Consider the following 20,765-nt stretch of genomic DNA (forward strand, 5'->3'; position numbering starts at 1 on the left):
CTACTGAGCAGTGCCAGCACACATCAAGGCTGTCTTTCCAACATTTCTTTCCCCCCCACCAGCAGCAGGCTGGGGGTAGGCAAGATCTTGGGAGGGGACACAGCCAGGACAGCTGACCCAAACTGACCAAAGGGATATTCCATACCATGTGATGTCTGCTCAGCAATAAGAAACTGAGAGATAGGGGGAGGAACAGGGCGGGGGCATTCATTGTGGTTTTTTTTTTTTTTTTTATAATGTTTGTCTTCCGGAGTAAGGGGTACACATACTGAAGCCCTACTTCCCAGGAAGTGGCCGGACATCACCTGCTGATGGGAAGTAGAGAATAATCTTTTGCTTTTTGCTTTGCTTCCACGCGCGGCTTTTTGCTTTAGCTACATTAAACTGCCTTTATCTTGACCCACGAGTTTGGGGTTGTTTTTCCATCTTACTTTCTCCCCTGCCTGCCTTGCTGAGGATGGGAGTGATAGAGCGGCTTGGTGCACACTTGGCGTCCAGCCGAGGATAAACCACCACACTATTATAAAAGAAGTACTGATATAAAGGCAAAAGAGAAATGCGATTCTATGATGTAATAGGCAAGATTGTCCTAATAGGTGGGAAAGCATTAATACTATTGTAAAGGATGTGCTTTTTCATGAGTTCCTGTTGTATTATGCATGGTTCTAGTCATACCTTCAAAGAAGATCTTAAAATGAAACTTAAAGATCAGAAAGAAAGTAGGGTAATTAGGGCATGGCAAATGTGTCTACAGAAGAGAGATTTTTTTTTTAAAAAAGGCATACGTAGCCAAATAGATATTGAAAGGGCATGTGATTCCTTACAAATGCATTTCTAGTTAAATACTAAAAAAGAAAGAGATTGAACTAAAGAGTGATGTTGGCATGACATCAAATACTGATATATTGATTATATTTTAACATAGCCTAGAAAGGTGAGGAAAATTACTGACCATATGAGAAGTGAGATACTGGGAAGTTCTTCCAAATAGGTAATGAGGCCAATAAACCAAAGTTGTTTTAAGACAGAACTTGAAAAGCTTACAGAAAATATTGTGTAATTGAATGGGACAGTTCCTGTTAGGAAAGTGACATTTGTGCAAGTTGGGAAGGAAAGGGCTTTTTGAAAAAGATGTAATATGGTTGTTCTACATTTATACTGTATATGTTCTCTGCCTCAGGGCTTACTGCAGGTTCTCAGGTCAGGAAGGATGTTTTCTCCCCTCATTGTATAATTTAGATTCTGAGTTATGTTAATTTCTTTCTTTCTTTTGTTCTCCTTTGTAAAGTGGGACATGTTTTAATTCCTAGAACATTCGGCAAACAATTTCTACATATTTCATCCTATTGCAGGGACCTCAGCAGACCATTGGTGTGCCCTTGTTCCCCTTCTTCCCCCCTTTTTTCTTTTTCCCCAAGGAACATTAGAGGTCTTGCTTTTGGTCTTTACTGCAAAATTAAAGTTTTTGAGTCAGTATTGGAAACTGGGTAGTACTATCTAGAGTAAAACTTCTCTAGACCTTTTTTTTTTTTTTTCCCTTTTCTTACTACATATCTAGTATATGGTAGCCCATAACTGTGAGGATGTAGAAATTTAGATAGTCCCTTCCATCTCTATGTTCCTATACTTCCTATTACTACTTCTTGTGAAAATCATATTCAACTCAGTGCCATTATCTCAAAAATGCTAGCTAAACGTTCAGCATTTTCAATAGGACATGTCATGGATTAAGTGATATATAGGAAAAAAATCTCTCTAAATTTCCTATACTGTTCTGTCATCATACATTAGATCTGACTTTTCATCTCCCTTATCTCCTTGCTATACTTAGGATTATCAAATAATTACAATTATATTACATCAAATATGTCTAATTTTAGGTACCTAAATCTATCCATAATAACTGAAATAAAAGGATTCTGATTTCATGTGGGTCTGAACACTTCCTGTGGGGTAGCTTCTTTTTTTTTTTTTTGATGGAAATTGTATGATAGGAATTATGCATATTCTTATATTCATATTCTTATACACAGGGGTAACCTTAAGGTACAAATCTATTCAGTTACTCTTCTTTTCCTTCTGCTTTCATTTTCTTACACTAAGTAAAACTGATTTAACAGGAGAAACTCAGAGAATTACCAAGTGTTTTCTGTCTTAACAGTTAAAACATTCAATAGAAGGAGCTGGCTTAAAATTTTTACTCCAGATTAGTTAATAGAAATTTTGATATGGTGAGTATACTATCCCTGAGACATAGAGACTGACTTACCTTGTTCCTGTTCACTTTGAGGGAGTTAAGCGTCCCATGAGAATTTCTGTTAAACTGTTCCTCACGAGCAAAACAAGCAGGGGAAGTCAGAAATTGAAAATCAGGGTTTATGTATAAATTAGACTTCTAAGTGACTCAGTAGTAACAGCACTAATGTGATCCCTAATGTCTATGAAAAAATTGCTGTCTAGTTAAATGTTATTGGTAATAAAATATGCAGGAAGGAATGTAGATCCTTGAGGCAGATGAAGGTACCCGGCAAGAACTTCGGCAGTCCTCATGGCTTCTGAATACTGGATCTAGACACTGTAAATGATAGGTGGGAGCATATATATATTTTTTGTAAACTTAGCCTTGTGTGACTATAGGTGGACACCAATGCTTAGCTCTGCGTTTTATCATTTCAACAATTTTGCCTGAGAGTAATCAGTTGTTTTACTTTTTTGGAAGTGTTATTTAAGACAACCTATTTGCACGCACAGTAATTTATAAAAATAATAATAAAAAAAAGTAAATCCTCAATTTGATTTTTAAAAAACAAGTCCAGTCTTATGGATTTCTACATTGTACGTTTAAACATATATTTATAAAATATAAACACAATACATGTTAGTTTCACATGTTTATATAGATGCATTCACTTAATAACATAGAATAATAAAATAGGCTGATTCTTAATGAGACAGGTCTTTATTTAAGATAAATATGAAACTTTATGTACACGGCGATAATTTAAAATCAATCTATTATTCAACCATTCTGCCTAAATAGGCACTATAACTATGCTATGTTGCATTGAAAGGAAGTGAGGAATGTTTGGGGTTTTTCTTTGCTTTTTAAGTAAGTGGACTCACTCCAGCAGAAGCGCAGAAGCCTTACAATGAACGGACGTTGCCCGTGGTGGCTGTTCAGCGCGATCTGGATTTCGTACCACTGGTGACTCCTCCAGGTCTTCTGACCGAGGAGTTTCCATCAGTTGCTGCCGCTAGGTGTCCGTATATGCACCTCTGTGCAGGAAAATGCTTAATGAAGCGCTAACTGACCCAGAGGAAGAGGAGAAGCTGAGCGGGAGGAGTAGGAAACATGATAGTACACTCTTTTTTTGTGATTTTTTTTAGAGTTCTGTTTAGCAACTGTCTTGCACATTACTGAAGAGGACATATTAATAGATTCGTGATTGTGCAGTCAGATTTCAAAACAAACTTTTTAGAAAACTGGATATTAATGTGGTCTTAGAGGGGTCTTTTTGATATTATTCATCTTCTAAAAAAATCTCAGTTTAAGTTTTCTATTTGGTAAATTTGTTATAATTTAAAAATTATTCATACAGTTTGTTATAAAAATGGATTTTCAGATAGTAAACTCTTTTACTTAATTATATATGTCTAAGAGAGATGAAGAAACATGTAGTGTTATTAGCTTATCTAGAACTTTCTGATAAATAGGATGCTTAAAGAATTAAAGGCCTTTGATGTATTGGACAGCCATCTAACCCTTAAAATTAATGTTTAAATAGATCACTAGTAATATAAAATAATTTGGTTTATACCATAATTCTTTTCATAATCAAGTTATTATTAAATGTTATGCAAACATTCTTCTAGCAGGCCAGTTGTTTAATCAAAGTTAGCAGCCATTATGGCATAAGAGCTTTAATAATAAAAATAATAATAATGAAGAAAAATGCTAAGAGGTGTGAAGGTATGTTCTTTCAGTTATAATAGGCAATATACTTGAATAGACACCTCAGAGGATTAAATAATTATTTCCTGTAACATCAAAAGGCTGTATGTACAACACTGAGAGCTGGATTATACTGATATTGTCTGGAAAACGGGAGTTCTTGAGCAGCGCCTTCTCTTTTTCAAAATACAGACATTAAAAACAAACACACAATATTTGATCCTTCTCAATACTGTTCAAAACATGACTACAGAAAAGCTCCTTTTCTGAACCTGCAGTCAGTAATCCTGAAGCTGTAATTCTGAGCTTACTTGTTTTGAACTTGTAGAGAACAATAATTCTCTTTTGGAGATGTCAGCACTGTCAGACATTTTACTGCTGGACATTTGTATCACACGTAGTCTAAGAATTTGGGGTTAGAGAAAGGGGTTTTCTTTTAAAGGTATTTACTAACAAAATTTTGTTGGAATGTCTCTGCTGGTTTTAAGAGAGTCTTGGTTTTGGTTTAAAATTTGAGTTCAGTCTTTTAACCCAAAGGTGAGAGACTTACAGGTCCACAGCACTGCAAACTCATGAATTGATTAATTCATTCATGAACCATAGCTTGCAATTCTTAGTCAGCCTTGTTTAATTCATGTTACTGGTTCTTCTTTGGAAGTAAACTGAAAAAGCGAAAGCAACTTGTATCAAGACAGATATGATAATCTGCTATTGGGTTTGGATTTTCACTTGTCTATTTTAAATTAAATTTAAATATATCTGGTTAGTTGACAAGACTGAGTGTTGGCAGATCAAGAAGCTACGAGACAAATATTACAAAACTGAAAATCCTTCTTTAAAGATACTGTGGTGTGGTCTGATATTCTTTGAACCACAGGCTGGAATAAGGCTAGCTTGAGCATCTTTATTGATTAGAATTTTTATGGTAGTTCATAAAATGAGAAGTAGCATGTAAGGACTGGCCTTTTCTTTCTTTATTCTGTTAATTTACTAATTGCTGTAACTGATAATCAGTTTAAAATTTCTATACAATAGGCAATGGAAGGAGGAGGACTGATGCTTTACCATTCAAAATGAAGAAATAGAACATGATTTGTAAGCAAGGGATTTTAACCATTATTACAGACCAGTGGAAAGCACAAGTAAGAATATGCTTGTGTTTTATTATCAATAAAATAACTGAATAATACCAGTGTTTTATTAGTTTACCAGTGAAGTTACTAGTTTAAGTGAAAAATGGTAGTGATATATGTAAGAAAAGATTCTATATTGCATATATTATCTGTAGAAATTATACAGATATCTTACAGGACACTAAAAATATAATACATTGAATAAAAAGAAAAAAAGTCATAGTAACTGTATAATACACCTTAGTTAAGAATATCAAAATGCCCTGCAAACATTGTTTAACTCTTGTTCTATCGCTAGTTGTAATACACCACACACCCTTTCACACCCTCTGTCAAAGAGAAATATAGAACTACAGTCTTCAGAGGAAAAGAATGCTGATAAGCAGTTTATTTCTGCATAGAAGTTGTATCAAATTCATGATTTAATGTAGTTTCAGCTCTAGATTTCTATACATGTCCCTGTGGAACACGAACATCCTACAAAGCTTAAGTATAAAGCCACATGGGATTTCACTATGTTTGTTGCTACTGTGGTGATGCCTGGTAGTTGCAAATGACATCTGGATTCTCCATTAGAGATATCTAATCAGGTAGTCTTAATATATATTACCATATTACAATCTATGACTATGAAAAAATCAGCTGGAGTGAGAGTGTCAGTCCTCTTGAAATCCAGCAGTAACTGGATAGTATGAAGTTACTTAACTGTACTTGGCTACCTGGAAATTTGCAGCCAAAGTAGAAAAAGCAGGTGAAGGAGAGGTGGAAGGAAATATTATCCCCTGTCTTCGTTTCAGGAACTAAAGCAAAGTGAGATTAGTTAACTGAAATGTTGCACATGGAATACTTTATTGAATGAATTCAATTCATTTCTCAGAGCTCCCTCTCCAATATCTCATCCGGAAAATGATTCCAACTCAATACAGTAAAATGCTGGAAATGTTTAATGTCCTTTTATGTCTTGCTTCAATCCATTTTTTTAATGCAAATGTATAGCTGAAATGGATGGCAACAGAGAAGTTTAATAAATAACAGTATCAGTACCTAAATCATGAAGTCTGTCTTGCCTAAGATAAACTTTAGCATTTTTACGCCTGTGTAGGATTTGCGAGCTTCAAGCTTTGTTGGGAAGCTGTCTTCCTTTGCAAAATGTTGCCTACTTCTGAAATGCATCTATGCAGTGCTAAATGAAATTAATTCCTTCCACTTGAACAATTTCCCAACTATTGTAGGAAAGGCGAGAAATATTTTACTTAGCTTTATAAAATAAAATGTACTTTTTAAAGGCAGACAGGTACTGTGTTTTGAAGTACTCTTACCAGGCAACCATGCATGGTGTCTAAATCAGGGCCAGTTAATCTTTAATACTGTCCTATAGATAATGATGTGAGAGGAGCATCTCCAAAGGATGATTCTACTTAACGTGACCTGAAGTCTGCTCTAAATACATGTCCCTCTCTACTGATCATGGGGACATAATGCATTTAACTGAGTGCCTGAGCTGATACCTAAAATCAAGTGGGCTTAATACATACTTGGTTAATGGTCAGTCAATGTCTTAAAACCAGAGATACCTAGATATAACTGTAAAGAGTTTAGCATATATTTATACTTTATGTCATCTGTATTCTTATTGACCTGGGTGGGACTTTTTGGGAAATATAGTGCTACTAATCACGAGGGAGATATTGTGTCTAAAATTCAGAACTGGATTACCAAAAGTACTTATAAACTTAATATTACAGGAAACATCTTAAGTTCTCTTTCAAAAAATAGTTCATATGGCTGCTAGCAACTGCACATTAAAATTTCTTTATGACTAGGTTTATTTTGTGTAGTTACATCTATAATAATATGTATTTTGTGTTTGTTATTCTGTTAAACTGATGTGCATGAACATATGGATTGTGGAACATTGCTGTTAGCATTAACGATGTGATAACAGACCTGTGTAGCCAGTAGTGGGATTTTTGTTTGTTTACTTTTTTGCTGTTACACATGGATTAAAATGTCATGTGGATGCCATAATAAGAAATCAATTTCCTTGCTTTGTGCTTATGTTTTCTTATCATAGCAATTACTGTTTAGTCAACAAATTATGTTTAATGAAGAGTTTTCTGTTAATTTATATTTTATTTTCTTTCATTACATATTCCATTGTTCTTAATAGTATTTTAAACCTGCATTTTTTTGTTTGCATACAGTTAATAAAGCTCAATGGTTAACCTTCACATCCAAGATAAAATGGAATAAGTGTCTTTGTTATGCTGAAAGGAAAGTATAAAAAACCCATACAAATGCTGTCATAGGTATTGCCAACAAAATTTGCAGATTTGGCTCGATATCCAGAACAATGACTGTCACGTGATTTATCAATAATGACTGCTGACTACCACATAATTTAATTTGCGACACTAACACCCAAAATGCTACTATAAAACATACGTGGTTTATTTTCTATTTCTGCTTTTGACAAAAACCGATTTAATTGACCTGCGCATCCCATATGTATCTTCACTTCAAATTCTTAGCTGGAGGAATCTAGTACTATCGTGAAAAACCTTCTGGCCCTTGTAGATATCACAAGAAAATAATCCCTAGTCATTTATCATATGCTGCTGCTTACTTACATATGCTGCATACACTTTCAAATAAAGAGTGTATTTTTAAATATCATATCTATTACTTATGTAGACTAAGAAGTAATAAATATTTTCTTCTTGTAAAAAATACTTTGTATCATGGATTTATGTTGCATTATCATATAGTTGTTGAATAGTAAATTAATACTCTCTTATCTTTATTTAGCACATACTATTCTGATGTGCCTCCATCTAGTTTTGGTTTCTTTTTCTAATTTTTATTAAACTGCAGTTACGATTTTAAAAGTTTTATTAATACTTTCTGATTTGAGGCATAACCATATTGCTATGATTTCTTTCTCTTTTCTTTTTCTAATTAAATTATATTTGTCTTTTATTGCAGAGTTCCTAACTTACATAAAGCTTCTTTCATTTTGGGCCAAATTGTGATATTATGGGTAGCATTTCACTCCATTGATATTATTAGTCCAGAAAAATGGAAGCCCAGTAACAAAATCTGTGAGCAGAGAGACTTCACTTTTTTGGGGGGGACTTCATCAAAAGTTCATATTTTTACTTTTTCAAAGTAGTTGTAATAGGTGACATTCACTCCATTTCCCAAATCCTGTCCATGATAATATGCCCTGCACATGTGCAGGTTAAGATTTAAACCAAAACTACCTATAGGTTCCTCACTTACAAGTCTGTTCCCTTTTCTGAGTTCTACATTGCAGAATGTGATGTCGATGGACAGTCAAACCAGTAATACAGAACTTCTAAACTGCTCCAAGATAAGTTTTTTTTTTTTTCAAATTGTTTCATCATTATTTGTTATATAATTTTCTTTGTGCAAGCAGGACTAAAATTTACACGCCTAAAATATACTCATAAGAAATAGCTCTGGAGATGCCATACAGTTTTGCTTCATCATTTGCATGCCTGCAGAAGTTATTTATTGCATTGAATACTTTTCCGCTATTGATAGTCTTTTCCATAGTTTTCATGAATGAAATTGTTAGTTAAAGTTGTTAATTTACAGACTGCCAAAGCTTTGAAGAATGTTAGCTTAGACATCTGACATGCATATTGGATTATTAATTAGTTAGCACCTGAGAAAATGCATCACGTGGTGTTTATTATTATCGTTGTTTGCTCTCTTTTTTTTTTACATAAGTTTCAGTAAAAGTTTGCTGATAACAACAGATTACAAAGTTAAGACTTCAGTGAACTAAGAAATACATCAAATAATAACTTATTAAAGTTAAACCTGTGGATAATTTCAGGGACTTGCGTACTGAAAGGGGGCTGAGGTGGACTTGAGGTAAATTGGAATATAACTGAAAACAATTCCGCTCAGAAGAGCCCTTCTGTGACACCTAACCCTGAAGAGGCAAGAAATCGCTCCTGTGGGAGACTAGCTGTTCGTACAGGAAAAAATAAAGCACAGCAAATAGGTACTGGAGCCTGTTTTAATGGCGGCTTATTTGCTCTGGGCTGCCTGTGTACTCAGTGGTAAGCAGGTGTTAAAAGCCTCCTTAAGAACTGAATCACTCTCAAGACAGCTATTTCTTTCAGTTGACTATGTCACTTTGTCCCTCAGGGAAAGTAGGGGTCTAAGATAATTTAAAGGCTCATTTAAGTGCTTAAAGCTAGATAGGAAAAACTCAAGTTCAAGAATCTACTTCAGGCTATGCCAGAACTCACTAAAAAATGAGTAAGTATCCGGGCTGCTAACCTCAGTTCTGGAAATTAAGAGAAGCAGCTTACATGAAAGATCTACACCATTACGTTATGTTCTTTAAAGGTGAGTAATGAGAAATCCGAGTTTGAGGTTGTGTCTGTGGGAAGTCTTTAGTCACAAAACAGATGAATTAACAAATCTGAGGGACAAAAGATTCTGAGGCAGACAAAAATTATGTTTGACTGAGTCAGAATGCTAACAGAAATTTTTATTATTAACCTGTATCAAAATGTTCCATGATGTGTTATAATTCAGTGCAAGCCTGTTCAAGAGTTAGTTTACATTGGCCCTTCACATGTCCCAAAAGAAAACCAGCGCACATGAGAAATTCACAGTTGGGTGCTGAGATGCAACTTAAAAACAACTCATGACTTCAAATCTCTTCATTGCTCTGCTGAGTTTTTTCCAGTGCTGTTTTCTGACCTACTAACTTTTCTGCAGTCCACTTGGTTTTGGAGCATGAAGAATCAGAAGCCATCTGTTGCCAAATACTTAACAAAGCTCTTTAGCGTGAGTGACGTGCTGCACTTGCGTGTATCATCTGCATCCTAATTTCTACCACAAAAAGGTCTAGAGATCTTTCCTTGTCATATCCTTCAACATATATGCTCCAACAAGAAAGTAGCAGCCATTATAATGCTTATACCAATTCAGAGAGTGAGGAATATCTCCTCTCTCCAGCCTTAACATTATGACTCAACACAGCTACCTTGTCCTGACCTCAACCATCAACAACTTAACCAGATAATGGCACTTACACTGACACTGATACCAGATAATGACACTTATCCTGAGGATGCTGGAAATACCTAGTGTTAGGTTAGCTCTGCATTTTCATCAGTTATAAAAAAGTTTTTCTGAAAAGCAGTTAAAAACAACTGTTATATGAAGTCATTGACTTTAGTATCACAGCATTTTCAGTCTAAATGCTATAAGCTAATTTCAAGGAGCTATGCCTTGAGAATGCTGGGGGGGTTTTGATACCTTGCAATATTCTGAAAACTGCTAACAGGAATTTTACTTTGTTTCTTCTAAATATTTTGTTGTTGCTAGTCTGTTGTGGCATTGTTCTGGTTTCTTTATAAGACATTTAATATGACTTGATTCTGCCACAAATCCTGTATTTATTTTATTATATAGAGTATATTTTCTATGATTAAGTTAATATCTTGGAGTTTTTTCAACTCTTTGAACACCAGTGTAATTTGATACCAAATTGTTGGTTTTACAGATCATTAAAAACAGAGTATTTGGCTCAGCTGTCCCAAATACATCGTTCAAGGAACATTCCAGGAAGAGCATGCAACTCCTTTCATAAAGAAGTTCAGTGATAAGAAATTCTGACCAAGGAACTTGATAACATGAGTTTAACTGTCTCTTCAAATTGACAGGTTTCAAAATCACTTCTTCCCAGTCAGAGGAAGCTCTGAGCATAGCAGGCTAGGCTTTTATGTTTTATGAAGCCATTTCTGGATCTAAACCTTTAATATTTTTACTCTGTTTCATTTGGCTCGTTTACACATCCTTTTTTCATTTATAGTAGTCAGTTAATAATCTTTCAAATAATCTGAGTAGCCTTAGCCTGGCATTCCACTCCAGGAATGCCTTTTTAGTCACTGACTGTTTGTAGAATTCAATTTGTTCATAAAGTAGTTTGGCATGAACTTTTCAAACTCTAAACAAACAAGAGCAGGGTTACTTTTTCAGTGATTTAAATTAACCAATATGAAAAAAGCTGTATGAAGCTGTAATGCTTAGCATAGTGATTATCAATGTTGGCTAGATCCTCCACACATTGACAACACTGTTTTAAAAAGTTTTATTTTCCTTTGGTGACTTTTTCACCTAAGATGTGAAATGACTCAATAGCTGAAGGTCAGTGCTTGCAGTTATGTTTTCAAGTTTAAAAATATATTTGTAAACAGCACGGCGTTTCTAAAGATCTGGAAAAGATAACTTTGCAATCAAGGGAAAAATCCTCTTTAGTTCTATCAGAATAGAATGCTCAGATAGTATTTTCTTTCATTCCACCCCATGCTTATCTTACTTTTTCAGTGGAGAATAAATGATCATAATTACCAGACTCTTGAATATTCTCATGTAAATAGAAACCAGAGACTCTAAAGATTAATGAGAGATGAACTTTGAGATCCAGATGAAGTCTACTGTGTGGCATTATACGCTTCCAGCTGATCACATTTTTTGCAAGATGCTCTCCATTAAAATGCCAGGATATGTAAATGCACCAGACTCTAAGTGCCAAAACTTTTAACTGAATAAGACTTCAGAATTCAGCTTCGCAGCATGGAATTTTCTACTCCTCTGTGACTTAACTTTGTGATGAGGATAATTTAGTTCTTTGAAATCAGCTGCTTGATAAGTACTGAAAAATACTGAATACATTCTGGAATACCTACTACATGCTGAAAAATACTGAAAAAGAGGTTTTTTTCTTAATGAATTGTATTAAAGCAGGACAATTTTAATTCTTAAATGCATATTTTTCTAGGGTATATCCTCCTATTCTCTTTCAATATTATCTATATTGCAGATATGAGAAAGTAACAATACAAGGACAAATACATAGACTTGCCTTTGTTTCATATAGCCTATGGTCACATCATATTTCAAAGGCAGTATTGAATCTGCTTCTCCCAAAGATTTTTAAGGTCAGTCTGACCCCTGAATAAGGTTCTTTTCCACTGAAAACTGATATAGCTGCGTGATAAGGGAGGAAAACGCTTGCAGCATCAGTTCAAGAGAAACATGAAGAGAAGTGGCTCTGCAGATGGCAGAGTGTATATGAAGGTCCTAGAGGTGTAACTCTCCTATATCCATATACATGTGTGTGTCTATGTGTATGTATAGGAGAGCATATAAATATATATCTCCTATGTATAACTCTCCTGTATTATATTTACAAGTGTAACTCTGTCTTTTTTGGGGGGCGTACCTTGCTATCCAGTAGTAATGCATCATTCCTGAATCATCTGCCTTCTTTAAGATACCACACAACTACAGAGGAAAAGTGATCAAACAGTTCCCCAAGACACCATGGCTGCATTTGCTCTATGCCTACATGCAGGGTATGTGAATATAGGCATAATTTTTCTACACGCTCCACTACTCATTTGACCCCGTAACAGTAAAGCAGAATATTCCCTTTTAAATGAGATTTTCACACATGCATCACACAGGGATGCAAGCTTAGTGAGTTTGGGTACTTTGATAATTCTGTAAGTTAACATACAATAAAGAATCAAATATATCTGCAGTAACTGCAAGTGGAATATCACATGCCATTTTGTGACAAAGAATCTAGATAAAGTGGAGGCATTTTAAAAGGAACTAAGGACCACTGAGGACCGGCTTTTTGAAAACATGCTTGAAATCAGTGGAAGTTCAGTGTCTAAATACCTTGGAGAATCTGAGCGTGCAGATTGCCTAAATGATGTCTGAGGTGGCAGCATCATAGTAATTGCTCCGAATGCTGTAAGTATGTAATTCCCAAGATAGGGAAAAATAAATCAGAACATATGATCAGTAGGCTTCCTAAGCTGAAAGATTGTGTGGTTAAAAAGGGGAAAATTCAGGGTAAAGGACAGTCTTTTAAATACAGTTGAAATCTCACCAATTTTAATTGAGATTGAGTAAATAATGATTCAAAAGATACTGTTGAAACATAATCTATTTCACCTGAGTTGATCATGCTAGTAAAAAAGTAACTTTTGTTTCTAACATCTTTAAACATTTTGAGGTTCTTGTTCTGACAGGGTGCTTGAGCGCTTGAAACCTAAGTTACCGTTTACATTAACTCAATAGCACTCTGTTGCGATGTGACCCTGCATTTCTATGATGTGACTCCTTTTACCTACTGAAGTTCCCCAGTTTTAAGTATACAGGAAGTGCAAAACAGACAACTTGCAATCTCTGTATGAGGAAAGAAAGATAGAGCATCAACAGATTTGATGCACGTTTAGATATGCCGAGCCTGCCGTGCCATCTCCTAGCATGCATTTAGAGCATTTTTCAGCCACACAAGAGTGGCTGGTTTGGAGCTTTTCCAGAAGCTCAGCTTTGAGTCAAAGAGAGAAGTCTACATTTACAAAGAACCATTCACAGCTGTCAGAAGTTAGCTGTCTGTGGGACTCAAAGTACAGCTGCAGTTTTTCCAGAATACTGACAACTTCTGTGGCAACCAGAGTCTGTTCGCTAGTATTGGGATTCTGAAGCTTTATCAGAAGAAAAGTCTCAGTGCCCTATGCCTGTAATTTCCATTTCTCTGTTTTTATTACTCTTTTACTGTTTTGTATTCCAGTGACATACTGCATTTTTTCTTAAGTTAGGAAATTATAAGACATCAAGTTTTCAAATAAAATGCTTATTATCTTTAGAGTGATTTTTTTTTTAAGCTTCCAGAATGAACAGAAAGCAGTAAACTCTATTTTTTAGTTTCTCTGAGACATATAAAATTGGGTTTGTAGCATTTATGAAGAAGAAACAGCAGCAATATTTAAACTAAATAGGAGTGATGGGATTGTATCCTCCTAATTTTGCTACAGTCAGAAGTATAGTCATATCCTTCTCTTTTTACTTTAAGAAGGATGCTATCTACAACTGCATTTATCCTGCAGACACTTTCAATGTTCCTCATCTTTTGTTCATACTGAATATACAGAGAAACAAACATTGTGATATAATGCAGTATAAAGATTTCATTTTGTGGAATTCCTCTGCAACTGCATTTCTCAGAAATACAGCAATAACCTGAGCTAAAATGTTTGTGTTATGCCGCATTTTCTGAATTCTTTTTCTCATCCCCTTCTCTCATTGTCTCCTTGAAAAGTTTGCATAATTATAGCAAGGAGATGAAAACCAATTGGGAACAGAATCCATACTTTCTTATTTCTTCTGAGAAGTGCACAGTACACATTAGAATAATATAAAGCTGTATATAGTAAACACTAGCATTTTTTTAACTATATCGCAGAATGTTGTCTTAAAGAATACGTCAAATATGAAAGGACGGGGGGAAAAAAACCCTATGATGAAGCCAGAGAGATCCAATCATAGATTTGACACCAGTCAAGAATTAAAAGAGTAATTTTTATGACCTGTATTTTACGTCTAAAGCAGTTTCAAAATTTCCTTTTAACTAAGTTACTGGGGGCTTTTTGTTGTTTGTTTTCTGGGGTTTTTTGTTTGTTTGGTTGGTTTTTTAAATGAGTAAATCTGGTAGTTGTCAGGCTACCATTTTATGAATGAAAATTTTAGATGTCAGTGCAGAGGGGGCTTATAAGGAACCTTGGCCCAACTCTGTTTTCTTTTTCTTCGGGTTACTTGGAAGTAGCTGAAAATGTTTGCCGGTTCATACAAGGAATCATTGTTAAGAAGGAGAGGAGGAAAGAGGGGGATGACATTTTAAGAATGACGACTTCTCTTTGTTTTGTTGTTCCTAACGCTGATCCACCTTACTTTTGTGTTCCTTACCACTTGTAACTTTATTACCTTCTTGAGGCTGACCATGTCACGTAGAAATGTGGAATACCCTGAGGAGTTACAGCACAAATCCCTCTGCAATCAGGGCGGGGTGTATCAGGCTGTGAAGCTGCTCTCCTGAGTGTACCACAGTAACTGACTGCTGCTCAGTGGGAGCCTTTCTAGATGTCCAGTTTCTCCGAGTACACTGATTTTATCTTTAAAATCTCCTCAATTTCTGTACTAATTTCCAGGAGGAAAAAAAAAAAAAAAAAAAGAGCTGTATTCATGAAAAAGGAAAAGACCTGTAAATGCATGTTCTTCTGATGTTCTCAAAAAACCCCATTTTTTCAAGTTTCTTTTTCTTCTGCAGTAATAAGCAGATGCCACAGGCCAGTGATTTTGGATGTATCCGTGATACTGCTATCACAGATACAGAAATGTTTGTACGAATGAATCTGTGTTTTATCATGCACAGGATTTCCTTAGGAAGGCAATCTCTTGGATTTGAATATGTTGCCATACTCTGAGTAGCGCTGCCTTGCTATATTAAACTGCATCAGGATGCCACTCCGTGAAAATTACTTTCCTGCTGTGTTGCCATTACTTGTTAGTTTTACATAGTAAGTTTTTTTTGTTTGGTTGGTTTTCATGCTTTTACTCTGGCTTTTCCTCTTCCTTCTTTTTCAAAGCCAGATCCAAATCACAGTATTTTAATCATTCATCATTATCAAATAACTCTAAGCATTGTAACATATATATAAATGGGTGAGATTACCTCCATGGTGTTTAAAGGAATATTCAAAAAACACTGTTTGAAGAAAGGCTCAAAAAAGAAATTTGATATTTTATTTCAATAGGTATCTTAGTAAGTATATTTTCTTCCCATTCCTGAAGGGAGGAGAGAAAAGCCGTATCGACAGATGTGTTCGTTAATGTACCCTGTGCAGCCCAAGAAAATCTTTATATCAAATAACACATTCTTATTGTATTGCCATCAAGTCGCCACAGGTTTCTAAGCAGCCTTGAGGCATTCACTTTCTAAACCATTGGGAGCTCTTTATCTCATGAAATTTGACATGCCCATTTTGGGTACAAAAGTACTCAAATGAAGTCACCTTTCATCATCTCAGGACTTGAGTGTTGTCAAAAAGACTAGGCTTCCAAGGGGGATATGAAAGAGCAGATATTTGTCATTGTTTGGATTCTGTATACCACTTTGGCCACTGTTTATGGAATAAAAGGTGAAATGTTCAAGAAAAAATATCTTGAAATGTTATTGCTGTTTCTTTGTGAAACCCATCCTTGTACCCTGTTTCTAGCACAATAATAAACTGTCACTCAACTACACTGAAAAGCAGAAAAGTAGATGATGAAAACACTTTTTAATAATGCCTGATTAGTACAGGGAACTCATTAACAGTAGCCCTTGAGCAATACGTTTATCAAGACTTGAGAGTTAAATGTTATATGGATAATGCAAAAATTCAGAGTTGATCTGTTAAAATAGCCAAGAGTTTTGGAATGGATATGATCAGTGGGATGGGGGAGGGAGTTGGAAGGACAAAAGCAAGAAAAACTCATGGGTCAAAATAAAGTAAGTTTAGTAAGTGAAGAGAAACAAAACAAAGCAAAACATATTTATGTCTGTAGTATGTGTCTACAGTTTTCTTACAAAGTTTGAATCAAGTTAAAACTGAGAACTCTGGCAAACAGCCAAAGAAAAGATTGTAATTTGCTTTTAAGAGTATAATGCTTGATCATCTCCACTGGATATGGTTAATATACATGTATTTTGTCTTCCTTGTTTTTCTGTCTGTAGTAGGATGTTCCATCCAATGCTATTTAAATAAATTTGAGAGAGAAAAAAGAATATAAAATTGAGACCATTTATACTCACCTAGTGTTTCAGTGTCTTTCTGTATTGTCAAAGTCTTGTTTTTTCAGGGCTGCATGAAATATTGTGTGTTATTTTGATTAATCTTTTTCTTAACCTATCACAAAACCAATTTTATATCTCTTCCTCTTTCTGAAGATAAATGTTAAGACTGATTTACACCTTCTCTTTGTAAGAATACAAGAACTACAATTTACTTTTTAAAATGCTATGATAATTTTTTTTAAGCTTATTTGTTATTGTGTTATGGGACCATCTTATGATCTTGAAAAATGTATATGAGGATATTTACTTATACACTTACCCATCTAATTTTCAGGTCACCCGTTGTGATGTGACTTAGCACTAAAATCAGTAAATGGGATTTTGTCCATTGTGAAATTTATGCTGATTTAAGAGGTTAATTTTGTTTTTATCAAAGTTCAATAAATATTTTATTAGGGATTATTTCTCTGGTTCCAATTTTAGTTTTCATATGGCATTTGGAAAGACTTGATTGAGTTACTGATGTTATTCAAATCATAGAATCATAAGCTCATAAAGTAGGTTAAGTCAGACAGGACCCTTCAAAGTCATCTCTTCTGACTCCCCACTCAAAGAAGGGCCAGCCTCTAAATACCAGGTCTTATCAGTCTTTTTGTAAATACTGCTCTTGACACAATCATCACGGGAGTAACTGAAAATTTATTTATATCTGTGAAGGAATTTCTGTTGACTTAGCCTGACTTTCAATTAGCCCAGAGTCATTGATCAGAAGTGCCTTTTGCGTTCCTTTGAAAATCAGCTTGTACTAGTTTTGAGTAATTGAATGTTGTATATACATGTGGTGGGTTGACCTTGGCTGGAGGCCAGGTGCCCACCAAGCCGCTCTCTCACTCCCCTCCTCAGCTGGGCAGGGGAGAGAAAATATAACGAAAGGCTCGTGGTCGAGATAAGGACAGGGAGAGATCACTCACTAATTATCGTCACAGGCGAAACAGACTCAACTTGGAGAAAAGTAATTTAATTTAGTAACAATCAAATCAGAGTAGGGTAATGAGAAATAGAAAAAAAAAGTCTTAAAACACCTTCCACCCACCCCTCCCTTCTTCCCACGCTCAACTTGACTCCCAAATTCTCTGCCTACTTCCCCTGAGCAGCACAGGTGGGTGGGGAACAGGGGTTCATCACACTTTGTCTCTGCTGCTCCTTCCTCCTCAGGGGAGGGACTCCTCACACTCTTCCCCTGCTCCAGCATGGCATTCCTCTCAGGGGAGACAGTCCTCCACCAACTTCACCAGCACGGGTCCCTTCCACAGGGTGCAGACCTTCAGGAGGAAACTGCTCCAGCGTGGGTCCCCCACGGGGTCACAAGTCCTGCCAGCAAACCTGCTCTGGCGTGGGCTCCTCTCTCCACGGGTCCACAGGTCCTGCCAGGAGCTTGCTCCAGTGCAGACTTCCCACAGGCCACAGCCTCCTTCAGGTGCCTCCACCTGCTCTGGCGTGGGATCCTCCACGGGCTGCAGGGGAATCCCTGCTCCACCATGGTCTTCTCCACAGGCTGCAGGGGAATCTCTGCTCCAGCACCTGCAGCACCTCTTCCCCCTCCTTCTGCACTGACCTTGGTGTCTGCAGAGCTGTTCTTCTCACATAGTCTCACTCTTCTCTCTGGCTGCAGTTCCTCATGTTTTTTTCCCTTTGTTAAATACGTTATCACAGAGGCACTACCACTATGGCTGATGGGTCTGCCTTGGCCATCAGCGGGTCCATCTTGGAGTAGCTGGCATTGGCTCTGTTGGACCTGGAGAAAGCTTCTTGGATCATCTCATAGGAGCCATTTCTGCAGCCCCCCTGCTACCAAACCCTTGCCATGCAAACCCAATACAATACATAAAAACAGGCTACATATGAAATGCAAAGGGGCTATGGCACAAGTTTACTTTTTACCCTGTAACACACCACTTTTGCAAGACCCAGTTCTACCTGCTCTGGAAATATCTGTGCAAGAACTCCGAAAAAGTGTAATGAAATAGGCTTTTATTTCCAGCAGTCCCCTTTCTGCACTTTGACAAAAGTGCCCTTTATATTAGGGGTTGTTTAGGCAACAGGAAATTGCCTTTCCTGTCTCATGAAGTTCCTGCAATAATTCTCCAAACTTCCCAGCTGAGCTAGGTGTGTGAATTCACTTACTGTTGATAGAGAAGAACAGACAGTTCTTAAATGTAGTTCATCTGATCCTAAAATATATCCGATAAGGTGATCACACCTTATTTCCCAGTGGATAGAAACTGTTCCTCTTTATATGACTATAAAGGGAAGTGAGGTGAACCATATGACAAAGCATAAATATACACTGAAGACATCTAAATTTTAGTGAGATAATTTCTTATCCAAAGCATATATTCCCCATTTTATTATTTTTTGCTCAAGATTGTCAGGACTGTGATTGAGGATGTTGCTGCTTCATAACACTTCCACATTCTTTGGATTCTCCATGTTGTAACACTAGTATTGAAGCTTCTTCCTCAGTCTCTTTGTCTTTTTGTCCTTTTGTTGGCAATAGCTTTAGTTCATCATGCTTTAGTCACATATTTTCAGTCCTTGAAAAATCCACTTGAAGGATGATATAAAGTTACTCCAGATTCTCTGTTCTTCAATGAGTTCCCAAAAAGGAGAAAAAATTGCATGTGCTATTTCTTCTTATTCTGTGTAATATCTGCAATGAAGTCCAATGTGATGTCATTTGTTTAAAATGTAAAACCTTTTTCTCTCTTGTAACAGTATAAAAAAAAAATTCTCCTTTGTTCATGAACATGAAAATGAAATCCTTAAGGAAATCTGTTATATTTATGATTCTAATCTTTGTTTAACTACTTTACTTATTTATTCTTTTGTAAAGAATATCTATCTGTTCTGATGATTTTTTTTTTTTTTATTTTGAGACAGAAGTTATGTCTTTAAAAGAAGAAGAAACTTTTATGTCCCTAGTTCTCCACAAGTCTATCTTTCCAAGGGACTATTATTTGAAAAAGAACAGCTTTCAACCTAATACAAGACCCTTCTAAAATAGCTTCTTAAGATTATGTCTTTTGACCTACTGACTTATAAAATTAATATGATTTGTGAGAGAAAAACATGATCTCAGCCTCAATGAATGGAATCCCATTCTTTCAGGGATTACAGTTTGTAAAATGAACCGGTACATTGAATAACCTATTCAGACTGAGACAGTATAAACTCCAGTATGGTCAGCAACTTGTATCAAATAACATAATAAAAATTAATATAAACTATTTTATAAATAATTAAATAGAAACATCAAACACAGAGCAGTTTTGATTCCGTTCTTCAGCTTTAGTAGTACTTTACTTGGTTCTATTGCTTTGAATGTGGTTTGTGTAGGAAGGTAAAATACCTACTCTATTTATCAGTGTTTGGATCTATATTTAAAGTATGACCTCAGATTTATTTTAACACATATATAGAATGTTTTGTGTATGTTTTGCCAATATTATTTGCATCAGTACGTCTTATCTTCACATGATAGTGCATGCTTTGTTTATTTCAGGAATACCATGAAATATCTGGGCTGTCCTTTCATTGAATTCTGAAATCCTTGTATAACATCAGTCTCACCTACTTTTCTAAACATTTGGTGTGGAGGTAGTAGTTTTATTATTAAGCTGTCTTACTAAGGAACCTCCTACAACAAATTTAGCACTTTTAACATCTACTGAATGGAACTCATGCTAGTGCCAATGCCAAGGCTTTTCCACTTTTGAAGGACTGTTTAAATAAAAAAATGAACAAAAATCTGACACTCTTAAAAGGCATATCTGTGTGGAAAGTCTTGTAGGAATACTTACTCTTATTTGTATTCATATATAATTTCAATCAGAGAATTGGCATAAGTGATACTAGCAGAAGTACTTTGAACAGAAATTGCTATTTCTAGCATCAAGTAGGTCATCCAAACAAATTAGCTCAACCATACAGTTATTCC

Source organism: Grus americana, chromosome 1 (genome assembly GCF_028858705.1).
Source record: "Grus americana isolate bGruAme1 chromosome 1, bGruAme1.mat, whole genome shotgun sequence".
In the NCBI taxonomy this organism is placed as follows: Eukaryota; Metazoa; Chordata; class Aves; order Gruiformes; family Gruidae; genus Grus; species Grus americana.